The sequence below is a fragment of the Coturnix japonica genome, chromosome 3 (genome assembly GCF_001577835.2).
Source record: "Coturnix japonica isolate 7356 chromosome 3, Coturnix japonica 2.1, whole genome shotgun sequence".
In the NCBI taxonomy this organism is placed as follows: Eukaryota; Metazoa; Chordata; class Aves; order Galliformes; family Phasianidae; genus Coturnix; species Coturnix japonica.
This window is the reverse complement of record NC_029518.1, coordinates 44,229,393-44,243,421: the sequence shown is the minus strand read 5'-3', so window position 1 is coordinate 44,243,421 and position 14,029 is coordinate 44,229,393. Positions and strand designations below refer to the sequence as shown.

The 14,029-nt window shown below is 36.0% G+C and overlaps 1 protein-coding gene across 7 annotated transcripts in view; it reads right to left on the bottom strand.

The window, feature by feature from the left end:
- The window catches only part of ESR1 (estrogen receptor 1), a 173,998-nt gene that overhangs the window by 31,774 nt on the left and 128,195 nt on the right, over positions 1–14,029 (bottom strand).

Here is a 14,029-nt window from a genome sequence, read left to right as displayed (position 1 = left end):
ACTGTTTATACTTGCTAATATAAAGCAGCAACACATTCCATATCAGTGATAACGTGTTACAAATAAGTCTCTTCCAGACAGGAAGAAGCAGCAGGTCCATGGATGAAAAATCTGTATAAAGTTTTTTGGTAAGCATGAGTCTCTAGAGGTGAAAATAGAGTTGGGAATCTAAAGCCATATTGCTCCATCATCCTCGAAAAAATAAATAAACACATATAAAAGGCATAAGAAAACCTCTTTGTAATATAGGAATTTGAATCACTACTGAAAGACATATGTCACCATGAAGGAGCACAAGGACTGCTGGAAGGAGTGTTAGGTAAAACACCACCAGCATAACAAATATTATAACAAATCTGACAATAACAGAGAAGAGTTTAATGCACAAGACCTTTTTGTTTGCATGTTAGTTTTCAGTAGGGACCAAGTAAAGTTCTGATGGTTTCCAACTACTGTTACTGTAACATACATTTATAACAATACACACAATATAAAGAAGGGTGACCAAAAGATTGAGGGAGGTGATTCTGCCCCTCTACTCCGCTCTTGTGAGGCACCACCTGGAGTACTGCATTCAGTTAAGGAGCTCCCAACACAAGAAGGACATTAAACTGCTGGAGAAGGTCCGGATGGAAGCCATGAAGATAACCAGAGCACCTCCCCTACAATGACAGGCTGAGGGAGATGGGACTCTTCAGACTTGAGAAGACTCAGAGGAGATGTTATAGTCACCTTCCAGTACCTGAAGGGGGCCTACAGAGAACCTGGGGAGGGACTTTCTTATATAGGCATGTAGCAATAGAACAAGAGGAAAATGATTTAAAACTGGAAGAGGGTAGATTTAGACAAGATATTAGGAGGAAATTTTGTACTGTGAGTTTAGGGAGACTGGAACAGATTGCCCAGAGAGGCTGTGAATGCCCTCTCCCTCGAGAGCGGCCAGGCTGGATGGAGCTCTGAGCAACCTGGTCTAGTAGGAGGCGGCCCTGCCTATAGTGGGGGTTTGGAACTCAATGATCTTAAAGGTCCATTCCAACCCTACCCATTCTATGATTCCATAATATGTAAAATGATAGCAATCAGATACCTTGAAATTAATAAATTCACAATTTATCTTAATGACTTTTGACTTAATAAGAAGCATTTTATGTTGTCAGAAACAATTTCCCTAATTATTACCACTCTCTAAGACTTGATGACTGCAGATTTAGCCCTACAATAATAAATCCTCCACTGGGTATTTACTAACATTTGGAGATCTTTTAATTATCAGTATTTTGCAGCTTCTATTGAGACTCTTAAAGACACAATTATACAGTATCAAGACTATTTCTATTCGCACAACCGAATTTCAAGCAATTCTTGCAAGACAATAAACAACATTTTTCTATAAGGAATGACTCTGATTCCAAGTGCTTTGCGAGAAAGTAAATCAAAAGCAGTAAAAAGCTTTTAAAGCAATATCAAAGGTCCATCTAGCAAAGTATCCGATTTACAACAGCAATTGATACCAGATGCTTATGGAAGAACAAACAGCAGGACAAACATAACGTCATGTTTCTAGAGAAAGATGTCTCAGGCTGAAGTAGTATGTGGCTCAGGGACTTTCAGAGCCAGAGATGGTCTTTTTGTATTTAATGACCCTCAAATTTTCTTCCTCCAGGTTTGTCCAGCTACTTTTTTGAACACATGTATATACTTTTAGTCTACTTCAGATTTTTTATATACTCTGCCAGTAATACTCTCTGGTAAAAAGTTTCATACTCTAAATTAGCACTGGAAATTATAATCTCCTAATGCTAGAGGGAAAAAAAAAGTACTGAAAACATGGTAACTTAGATTTGGCACATCTAATTATTTTAATGGGAGACACTGTCATTCCTCTCATGAAAAGTATCGTATTCATTGCTGAATTCATGCTGTCCTCTGAGCATTTTTCAGTTCTTTTATGCTCTTTTGGAGATAGTGCAACTAGGACTGCACAGTTTTTAATTCAGGCTCATCTTCAACACCTGTGTAAATTCAATATCATCTGCAATTTTTACCATCACTATTCATTGCTTTTTTCCAGATAAGGTATATATAGCTGGCCCAACTATCATTTTCCAAATGTTATCCCTTTTCTAAATCTCCTGTTCACTTGTCTGGAAAGTTTTGGAATTGGTAGCATCAGGATTTTTTGCAGTCTATTCTATAATTAAAAAAAATATATATAGCATAGTATACTTTACAAAAATGTCCTGAGAAGGCAAAACATTCTTACACCTTCCCTTATACTTGCACACATGAACCACTTTCTTTTTCTATCTTATTGCAGTGCTTTGAGAAGTAGTAGCTACAGAAAAAGGCTGTTATATACAGTTCAATACAGTATTTCAGCTATGCAATGATCAAATAATAGGGCACATTTGAAACAAAGTGCTAATTAGGTTGGCAGAGACAGCAGGAAATTAATGACAAATGCTGCTACCTGAGAGCTAGCAACCATTCAATAAAACAATCAAAATAAGACAGGTTCATACTGGCAAAAATATCTGCACAGATGAAACAGACAAATGGAAAAATAAGTCCCACAGCATGTTCTTCTCCGAAGAAACTCCCAGAAAATGGCAAAAGAGCATCTGTTTCTCCCAAACTAAAGGACACTGAAAAATCAATAGCTCAGCCATCACTCTTCAATCAGAATGAGAAATCTGTGCTAGCTGTAGCTCCACGATGTCTGTGCTCAGTCTCTTCAAGAAGAGAAGTGAGCCCATGTCTATGCATTTATCTAGCATATAACACTTTGGTCTGAACTTGCACAGATTGCTCAGAATTCTCAACCCTTAAGACTATGCTATGAAGCTACTTAATGTAGCTGAAATGTAGCTGAAACTTGCACTGTGACCTTTTACGACAGCCTTTTCCATACACAACAACAGCAGAGCAAATAATAGTTCAAGAAGTGAGACAGAGAATCATAAACACTATTTTCCACTATCTCAGCTTTTGCAAGGCTAATTTTTGGAATGCTGCTTAGTCCTACTTTATTCAATAGATGTTGGAATGCTGCTTAGTCTTACTTTATTCAATAGATGTTCAGATCAAAATTGTAATGAACTTTTATTAAATTCTCCTTCCTCAAGGTGCATAAGAATGGGATGGACATATTGTCTTAATGTTCTATACTACTGAAATATTTTAAATCAGGATACATTTTGAGGTCTGAAGGCCAAAAAGCTCTAAAATCCAAATTTTTGGATTCAAATATTTTGTTACAAAATAGTCTTGTATATTCATTTTTCTAATGGAATATTACTTTTGTTTCTGTTGATAGAGACAGATAAAAAATAGTTACATTTTGCTGAGAGAAAAGCCTGAAAGGCAAACACCCAAGCAAGTGGCACACACTGCAATCTCTTTCATAATTCTCTATTTCCACTGCCTGTGTAGTTATAATATATCAAAATATGAATCCAAATTTATAAATTGTCTCTTCTAAACCTAAAAAGTCTGGCAGAAATGAAAAGTGATCGGAGAAGAGAGCATCTGCTGTTAATTACTGCAATTCCTATTAAAAATATACTTTTATACAAATATACATTTCCCTCTTTACACTTCAATATCTCTAAATTAATTCCTGCACAATAACAATCACAATTTACACCCATAAACAAAGCCTGAGTTAGGGATGTTGCAGGCATTACATTTGTCATGTTTATTTAGGATCCCATTCCTAGGAGCTTGTCCATCTGCCTCCACATAAAAGTCACATTGTGACAATCGAAAAATGCATTTCTCAGATGAATGAGAACCATTTCAAACATTTTGTGGGAATGTGTAGGTAGGGTTTGCCCCAAGCTGGTGGTCAGGTCATATCTCCAAAACATGAGGTTCTTCCCTCCCTGGGCTCTCCTTTGCATGGACACAGTCTGGAGAGAGAGCCTGGGTTGAAAATGTATCTCCAGCCATGGCTGAAAGGGAGCACCACCACAGGCAGCAAGGCTGTGTTTTAACGTCCCAACTTCCTTTGCATTTGTCACCACATCTACCTCAGCTAATGCAGTTTTTATTTTGCAACTGTTTCACTTTGTTAACTAAGATTATTCCAGAAAATGCATTAGCAGCACTAGTTAACACAAATATTTTGAGGCCTCCCATCAGGGAACACAATAAAAGTAATCAGCACTCACATAGCACTTCGCATTTTCAAAGGATGGTAAAGCCATTAAGCATTATTAAATGTATTTTATAGACAGAACACAAAGAGGTTAAGTGCCTCATCCAGGAGGCGACAGGATTAGGATGGAGGTGTAGCAAGCTCTTCACGCACATCTTTTCAGCCACAAAATCTTTGCGATGGAGAAGCCTCATTGAACACAAGTGCAAGATCTCTTTCTTGCACATCAGCAAAAAGGAGAAAATCAGAAACAACTGAGCTTTCCACAGAGTGGTACAGGAAATAAAGTGCTACCAAATTAGAGTTGAGGGAAAACTGTTTAGACTGTGAGTAGACAACCTGTCTGCAGTGCATTAAATAAGCATGAAAACTTTCTTGGTTTTAACATGCTCTATAGTCTAGAAAAGGTAACTGCCTGTATTTGAACTTCCTAGACCTAAGCATCCTTCCCCATCTACACAGTCCATTTTAAAGTTGTTAATAATATCAGTAACAGCAGTACAAGATTATTATTAGTGAAGTCTGACTGCCAGTTTACTAACAAAAGTTTATCATGCTGTCTTAATAAAGCAAAGAGAAATATGTGTACATATTTTCTGTACCAAAAGCAGCACTTCAAAAGAGCAACAAAAAATGTTAATTACTGAACAACACTTTCTTACAGCACTACAAAATTCATTATTTTAAGTATGTTAACTATCATTCATGCCTGGACTGCAACCTGAATGTCTAAGACTCAGGCTACACTTTAACAGTGAGATGGGTTCCTTTATCACTGACTGCTGTGCTATCTCTCAGGGTGTCCAGGCTTACAAACTAAAAAGTAGAGGACATTGCCTGCATACTGAAAGCAGCAGAATGAAACCTAGTCCTAGTGATATTAAGAGCAAGGATGGATCTTCAACTACATGGAAAGGCTTGCATCATGTCCTCTGAATTTTTCCCTACAAAAGTGAGAGAGGATGCTACACAAAATGTATTAGTTGCTGACTAAATTATGCAGAATTAATATATCTTTTTATTTTTACTATACAAGAGCTGATTCTGTTATCCTAAATTTATATCAATACTCAGACCAATTGCAAGTAGGTTTGATTGCTTTTCGTGTTTTGTTGTGTTGTTGGTTTTTTTTTGTTGTTGTTGTTGTTCTTTATCTATAACTTTTTTTGAGAGGTCACTGCTATGCAAAATGTTTTTCATCAAAAGCAGATCCAGCTAAAATAATCCTTGAGGCTGTCTACACATTCCTGCCTGACTTTTATGAACACAAAAGACACACTCATAAATACAAGCTGTTCTCTCCACCTCGTTCTACTCCCCATCTCTTTCCACTAGGCTGCCACTCTCCTGGTCTATGCAGCCAAGGAACACCAGCCACCTTGGATGAACCCTTGGTGTAAACCTGCTCCAAGATTTGAGGTCATGTCCAGAATGACTCAGCTTTTTTTTTTTGCATGCCCAGCTGCATCCAGGAGACCTCCTTACTAAAGTACATCTGTGGTCCAACCACAGTCAATTGTAAATAAGAAGTGGTTTTGTGACTGTAATGAACAATCATTTGTACAAAAGCTCTCCTTAAACTATTATTCATCAAGTTTTTAAGAAAACATATAATCACTGGAGGGGGACCAAACGAAGCAGATGAGTAGACTCTTTCACAGCACTCTAAATGATCTTTAGTGTGCCTCAATACACAGTTATCAGAGGAAGTGTTTAAAAACAAAGATCAGATGGTAATACTTCCTAGTTTACTAATGGTATTTGCTGCAGTCCTAGCTCATGAAAAAGTTTGTGAAAACCCTCAGAGCAGACAAAGGCAGTGCAGGTATGCTACAGGTGCTGGTAGCTGCTGGGTGTCAGGGTAGGAGTGCCAAGTGAATGAGACTTGGTTAAAGTGAGTCTAGAGACTCAGTCTAAATAGAGGCAGCTTGCTTTAAATTCTCTGCACCTCAGTTTCTCCACAAATGCTAGAGTTTAAAAATAGGTCCTTTGTTCTGTTTTTGATTCTTTCTGTTCCACTGATTAGAAGAGCCACAAGAAGGACCTGAAGGTTGTTATTACACTACCAAGAGAATTTTGGATAGAGGTAAAATTATCCTTTCAAGGTAACACAGGGACCACCATCATCTATACTTCTATACTAGCATTATTTATTTTTGAAGCAACTAGAAGCTGAAAGTAACGACTGTTAGCTTTGTTGATTGTCTTTGTGAATTACATTTTCACTGTTACAATTTCTACCTCTCTCCATAGCTGGAAGTTTGATAAATACCAGTTGTGCATTTAACATCTAGTTTGACTACAATTTTCAGGTGGTTAAAATGGGAAGGCTCCCCTCTCCTTCATTCATTAAATAAATAAATAAATTGCACCAAGTTTTCTGCTCCACAGTTTATTTCATCCCAGAATCAATGTACAGTACTTACTACTGAAATGATTACATTCATTTCAGAAGCATCTGGGACTAGCAGAAAAGTGGATTATTTGGCAACTCAAGGAAGAGAAGGAAAAACTGTCAAGTCTATACAGAACTTGAAGATTAGAACTGCTTCAAGACTACAAATAGAAACTGCTCAGAACATAATGTGCTGTACCCAAGAAATGAAGCATAACCTCAGAGTTCATGGTCTGGTCATTCTTTATAGTGATTAGGAAATAAAACTAGCTCAACTGAGGCACCTGCATCCATTTTATTTCTTCAGATTGTCCAGTTTTGGTGAAGTCATATTTTTTGCCTACTGCACTACTGTATGAGTAACAGAAACAACAAATGTAAATGTATCGCTTTGTATTCCTTAAATTGCTATACCTATACCAAAACGGAAACATAATTATACATAAATAGGGCTCAAATGTTTTCCCCTCCTATACTTTTTTGTCCCTCCATGGCTGGTTTTGAACTTAACCCAATCTCTGAAAAATTATCCAAGAAATTGTAATGACACATCAAAGAGAAGAAAGACAGCAAAATTAATTGCAGCAATTTCCTTTAACCACTACAACAACAAAAGCATTTTAGCAGCTGTGTGGGAGTGTCACCATGTGACAGAGCAAAGGAATACATTACAAGGAAATCAAGACACTGGAATGCAGCTGGCCATTTATATTCATTTTCTTGTACAGAGAAACCTAATAAGTTAGCAAGCAGCATGTTCCCAGAAAACACATCGTTCACTTAAAGCTCCTTTTTTGCACACTCTTCTTCAACAGATAACAAATCCAAGGAATCTTTCAGTGCTGCTAAGCCTCAGGCAACCACAAGAAACTTGTTAAACAGAGCAGCCCTCTATCTGAACACAAAACATGTGCATTGCTCTCAGAGAACAACCACCTCGTCTGGAAGTTCCTATACTACTCCCGTGACATTGCACTGAAATTGGACCTGGTTGGAAGCAAACTAATAGAATATTTATATTAGTAAGCAACAGGTTGACAAATCTAAAAGGGTCTGGAGAACTCGTCAAGTTTCATTAAATAAAAATAAATGAATAAATACACGTTGAATTCTAGCAGGGAATACACATTTCCTTCAACTACCTTAGTTTTCATCACTCCACCTACTCCTCCTCAACACTGTGAAAGCTACCTAAACTTCAGTGAAAACTAGGATTTTTTTTCTTGTTTTCATTTTAAGTCAGCAACAAAAATATTCAAAATTTTAATTAAATGTATTCCTTTTACCTGAAACATTTATTGTTTACCAAAAAGATTTTTTAAAATGTCCTTTTGCATTGAGTGGAAATAGTTCTTTTTTATTGTTTAGAACTGACAGGAAACAAAAATATTAATTATTCTCACGACTCCGATGGAGACATCTGGAAAAGTTTTGGAAGTGTTCAGGATCATCCAAACTAACTGGACCTATAAACCCTATTTGTCATCCTTTGTCAGGACTGGAAAGTTGCATGGAATTCCATTACTTAAACATATCACAGTAACATCTAATAACTACAATAGCAGAAATTAAAGATTAGAAGAAAAATGTGCAACTTAAATTCAGTAAGTTTCCTTTAATATTATAATGTTATGTTTTTTTCCATCTATTAAAAAAAAAAAAAAAAAAAGGTACTTTTTACCCATATCTCATTTACAGAGAAAACATTGTTTCCTTTAGTTTTATTTTTGCTTTCACCTGATATGGAATGGGAATTTGACAGGTAAGAATAAAACCTTCAGCTATGGTCAAGAAATGGAGCCACACTTCAGACATTGTCATAGAAATTGTTTTATGACAAGTGTTACTATACTAAACCCTGAAGACACACATTGAGTGTAACATAGATCTTAACAAGCTAAAGGCTCCTGTCTTCAGGGGTAGAAAAAAAACACTATAGTTGGTGTAGGAGCCATGAAGCAGCAAATATAATCTGATTGTTACCTACATGATGTTGCAAACATTCATACTTAACTGTACTTCTATCCCTATATACATAAATTATTCTTAATCTGAACCTGAGGGACATAATATCACACAAGTAATAATGTAGAAATCTTATCAGAATTATACTGAAATATCCAGGAAAGCACAATAATTCTGACATCCAGTACTGAGTAATTTCAGAGTTGTTAGACTTAATGACAAGCTAATACCACTGTCTCCCACCTACTTAGCATCAACATTTAAAAGATACTCTGCAGCATTACTCATAAATGAAATATCTCCTAGGAAAGCTGGTAAAAATTACTCACTGTCAGCTGAAGAAAAGCAGATCTCAGTTCATCAGACAGCAACAATGGAGTTTTACCAAAATCTCTCCAAAGGCCTACCACTGGTAAACAAGGTACAAAAGCTTCATCTGGAGTTTTAAAAAAAAGAGAGCACTTTGACTGAACTGTCTGCTGGAGGGAGATAGTAAGGGAAATGTACTTATGTTGCCTGGCAATATCTCATTCTAATGTGAGGATCTTTCTCGAACACTTGAGTACAAGTGGTCCCTTCAAAATCAACAACAAAAATGTATAGAGTGGAAACAAAGCTGCGTAACATAGCAGATTTCAAACAAGTTACTTATTTTAATATACTACAGTATCATCAGTAATTCATTTTTTCTTAGAGGTACTTAATGATATCAAAGATCAATTCTCAAGATAGCCTTGCATAACACTTGGATAAAGCAGAAAGTAAAATTCCTGTAAGAGACGGTATGGCAAAGAGACGCATACTGATGAGGCGCAAAGCAGGAAAACATAGAGCATTATACTAAGAACATAGCAGATTTATTTCTTATTTATACCTGTAGGCTAAGAATCTCCTGTTTTTTGTTTCACAGTAGGGAAATTTAGCATGCTTCTTAGCATTCCCATGCAGCAAACAAACAGTTTAGGCATCAATAAACTATGGCATATTACAAGGGAGTTTTACACAAATGTTATACACACAGAAGCTTTGGCTAAGCCAGGAGCAATAAAAGTGATCCCAGCAGTGAGGCAACACTCTTTCCATAAGGCCCAGAGTAAAATAACACAACTCTGCATGTGTGCTTGGAGAAAAAAGAATAAGTGAACATTTGGCATTCTTGTCAGCCAATGTTTCTACACAATTCTGTTTATATGAATACCCAGAAGGTATAAAAACAGAGCCAAGCACTTCCCTTTCTAGAGTACTTATCTTAATACTTACCATAATTGATACCATATTGATGAGATTAAGTATTCTTTGGAAAGTTCTAATTAGCCTAGGATGCCACATTCCCTATTTTATGAATCAAAAAAATTTAGGTATCTTTAATATTATTTTTTCTTAATCACCTCAAATGCTTCAGAATATAATTTAGTGGGGAACACGTCAGTTTGCCTAGAGTCAAAGTTAGATTTTGAACTGTAATCCTTACTATATTAGCTTTATTTCTGCACCTAATAGCATCCTACTGGATTAACAAGGTAACCGGAAGAACTGCAGAGTATCACCAACATACCCAGCAGTACTACAGTGGGGAAAGGGAACAGGACAATGAGACACATTCAAGATCTTCATTCTCCCTCCTGGTTATAAGTCTCTTCAAGAGGTTTACAAATCTACCGGTCTAGAACCAAGCTCTGTTTATAGTAATAAATAATTATTCTCCATCTCATTGCTGAGGACAGGCTATGTTTATTAGAAGGAATAGCACTTTCCAGAAGGAAGAAAGGAGACAATGTTTTCTTACAGCCACTCAGACGAGGAAAATTCTGGAGATTTCTCATTCGCCATTCCACTGTGGGATATGCTTTCATTAACTTGAATTCTCAGCAGTTAAAAACTAACAGACAGACAAAACAACACACGCTTTACACTCATAATTCATTTCCTGGGGTGATATTCAGAAAATGAATGAACTGTGTAACAGATGTGTCCTATACTTCACCATTGTAATGATACAGGCAGGGCAAGAGCCTTTCCAAAAAAAAGTCTACAATAAATCTTTCCTAATTATTTCTCAAAAACCCTGATATATCCAATATGAGTACTTGGTAAATGGCTCACTTGAACAGAAAACTAATACAGATAATATACATATAACCTCTAAGATGGAATTACAGCCGATTATGTTCGGAGATGTAGTACTGGAGAGAAATTAAAAAAAATTAAACTGAAGTTATTAAATATCAAGTAAAAAGGGCCAATTTATTTGAATTATGTGAAATTGGAACAATGAGTACAAACTGATGCACACATAACGCATCAGTGCTTTCCAACAATCGCATATTCTTTTGTAAATTATTTTAAGAAATAAATAAATCAGGAAGGATTATTACTTACTGTTTACTTAGAGTGGAAATTAATGAGCATTTCTTGGAAAGCACCAGTGATCAGCATAGCTGAAACCTCAAAGACAGATATGTTCATCCAAGGGTGTAAATTACTTATCAACTAAAGGAAAATACCAGAAAATGTTTTTTATAAAAGGTTCATTACATTTAGAAATAAAATATTACAATTTAAGCATTTCATGTTGTTAAGTTTTGGCTAAAAAAATATCAAAATTATTACTACAGATGCTTATATTTGTCTCTCTCTTTCAAAAAAAAAAATCAACAGAATTTCATCTTCTAACATTTATTATGAAATGAGCATTCAAGTTACTAAGTGTACAGTTAACTCCATTACATAAGGATTTTTTTGTTAAAAGAATGTTAGATCCTTCTTAACTGTGGGATATTATTTTCTATCTATCACTATATGACAAAAAAGGTAAATAAGATTACTTACATATGTATTAGACCTTGGAAATCAAATTCAAAGGGCTGAGCAGAGTCAGCATTGTAATGGTATTTTGGGTCTTGGTGTCCAAACCACTATGTACAAAAAGAACTACATATAATCTCATAAAAAAATATTTGGATACATGCATATTTGTAGAAACAGAGATTTACAGGTTAAGTTCATATTCAGATTTAAATTTCTATTTAAATACATACAAATTTCAAAGATATTTAGATGAAAATATTTATTTGAACTCTAAATGAGGCTATTTAAAGATGAAAAATCACCAAGGATAGAAGACACTTATTGTGCTGAACTAATAAATGGGTGACTTTGGAAGCCCTTTAATAATTGCTTTTCAAACTATTTCCTTCCAGAAACAAAGGGAAGAAGGACTTCCCCAGGAGAGCAAACACTATAGCATTCAAAATGATGTACTTGTATTTATCTCTATTTATTTCTACTTTTATTGATTTATTACATAAATATCATGAAAAACGTTGTTATCTAGTTTCCAATTTTCAGGAATGCATACATCTGAAACACATGTATTCACCTCCATCTTAACAAAAATACATTTAAATAGAATAGCCACAGCCATTTTTTCATCCTATGCCGTTACAACTACAGCTGTGAAGAACAAGTAAGTAAAAGACAGTTTTTGTGACTTTTATCAATTTATGAATTTGTATCTTATTATATCTTTTGTAAATCTGAGATGCTTAGAAGGCTGTATAACATGCTTCATTTCACAGTTTGTGACAGTCACTATTCTATGCAAATTCATCTTAGTGAACAAGAGGACAATATAGCACTTTCTAGGAGTTACAGTGTAGGAAAGAACAACTGGCATTTATCATGTTTCTGAAAAAAATATCACCTCACACAAGAAGTAGAGATCTTAACTGTAACAACAGGACTTTGCAAAAAATGAACGCAAACAAACGCACTCAAGTAACAGTATCAACTCATGACTTATTCTTTAGAATCTCATTCTGGACAAAGAAATATAATCTGGAAAGCTGCACAATTAACCTTAGGACTGTATGAGAAAATCTACTAAATATATATATATATATTAAATGTTGCAAGCTATGCATTAGAAAAACTTCAAGGATATACTTCTGAGCTTATTCAAAGACTTTACTTATTTCTGATTAGGAGCATCACCTAATGAAATTTGCTTATAATCCTACTAGGTAAACCAACAAGCAGGTCCACATCGGAAGAAGAAAAAGTCTTCAAAATAGTATGGGAAGCATTTAGATCAAGATCCTCGTGCAACAAGGAAACTGGAGAATCAGTCACTACCTGGCCAAAGAAGACCAGTGATTTACCTGTAATCATGGAAAAGCAATACAGTATTTCAATCTTTACATATTTATCTCTGTAACAAATTCCTTATAGTTATCCATATGGCAAGCTGAGGATGCTGATGGGCTTGAAGAACACTAGCTATGCTGCAGGCAGAGGAAGGAAACAAGTCATATTTTTTTGCTTGTGTACATAAAAATATTTCACTGTAGGCTTTCACTCATCCTCATGTATTAATGCCTGTGATCTACTTAACTGCCTCAGTTCGTCTTCCTCTACATTTCTTGGGCATATTGCTTACAGCAAAATTTCCCTGCTAAAGCTTCTCCTATACCCACACAGCTCTCTTATCTAAAAAGCCTCTCACAAGTCACATGGACAAGCCCTGGGCTGCACACAGTATTCCACTCAAACCACGAGGAGTAACACGAGAAAATTTTAAATGTCATTTTGGAAATTCAGTCAAGATGTAACTTCTTGTTAAAATTTTGGGATGAAAAAATGTGATAGAAAGAGTAGATACTTAATGTTATTAACAGCCAACTATTCATACTCCAAACACCCTTAACCTGTAGATAGAAAACTTCATGATGAGAAGTCAACCTGGGGCAGTGGATTTCTAATTAACTACTTTCTCCCTTCTCACTCTGCTTCCTGTTTGGGAAGTTTGGGAAGTGAATTACCCAGCTTGAACATGTTCTCATACTTCGCTCAGCCATGAAACTCCTGGGGGAAGAGTGCAGCATGAAGCTTGAAGTGTATATCTTAAAAGAAGAACTGGAACTGGGATAGCAAGTAAACAATACTAGGCTCTTTCTATGGCAAGGGGGAAAGGAAACAGCAAAAGACTTCATCCTCAAAGCACAGCTGAGCAAATTTCTGTCCTCCAGCAGGAGCCCTAGGAATAAGTAAGAGTCCCAGGAAGTTAATATAGGTTCATCTGGACGATTCTCAGCTGTCGTCTTCTTCTGATCCTGTTCCATTTTCTCTCTGTTGGAGCATCTTTGATGATGGTCAGCTTGCTAACCTTAGCCCTGATGCACTTCTATACACTCTTAGGGACTAGGGACTCCCTAGAGTTTGAAAACCATCGCATTAGGATGCCTCTTATATTTCTAATATCACAGTTGTTACTCAAACCCTCTCCCTTTTTTCTCTTGCAATTACTGTCTTCTATCTTATTATATCAGCTACTGAAAGCACTGTCTTTATATTTTTGATCCCACACATCCCCGCAGCCAAACTCTAAGTACTTTTCTGAACATTTCTGCTGAACTGTTCCTTCTCCGCTTTGGCTTTTCCCAGTCTGACACAAGCTCTCAATGCATATAACTCCCCCGCCAGTTCTCACTGTCTTTTAGTATCAGTGTCTT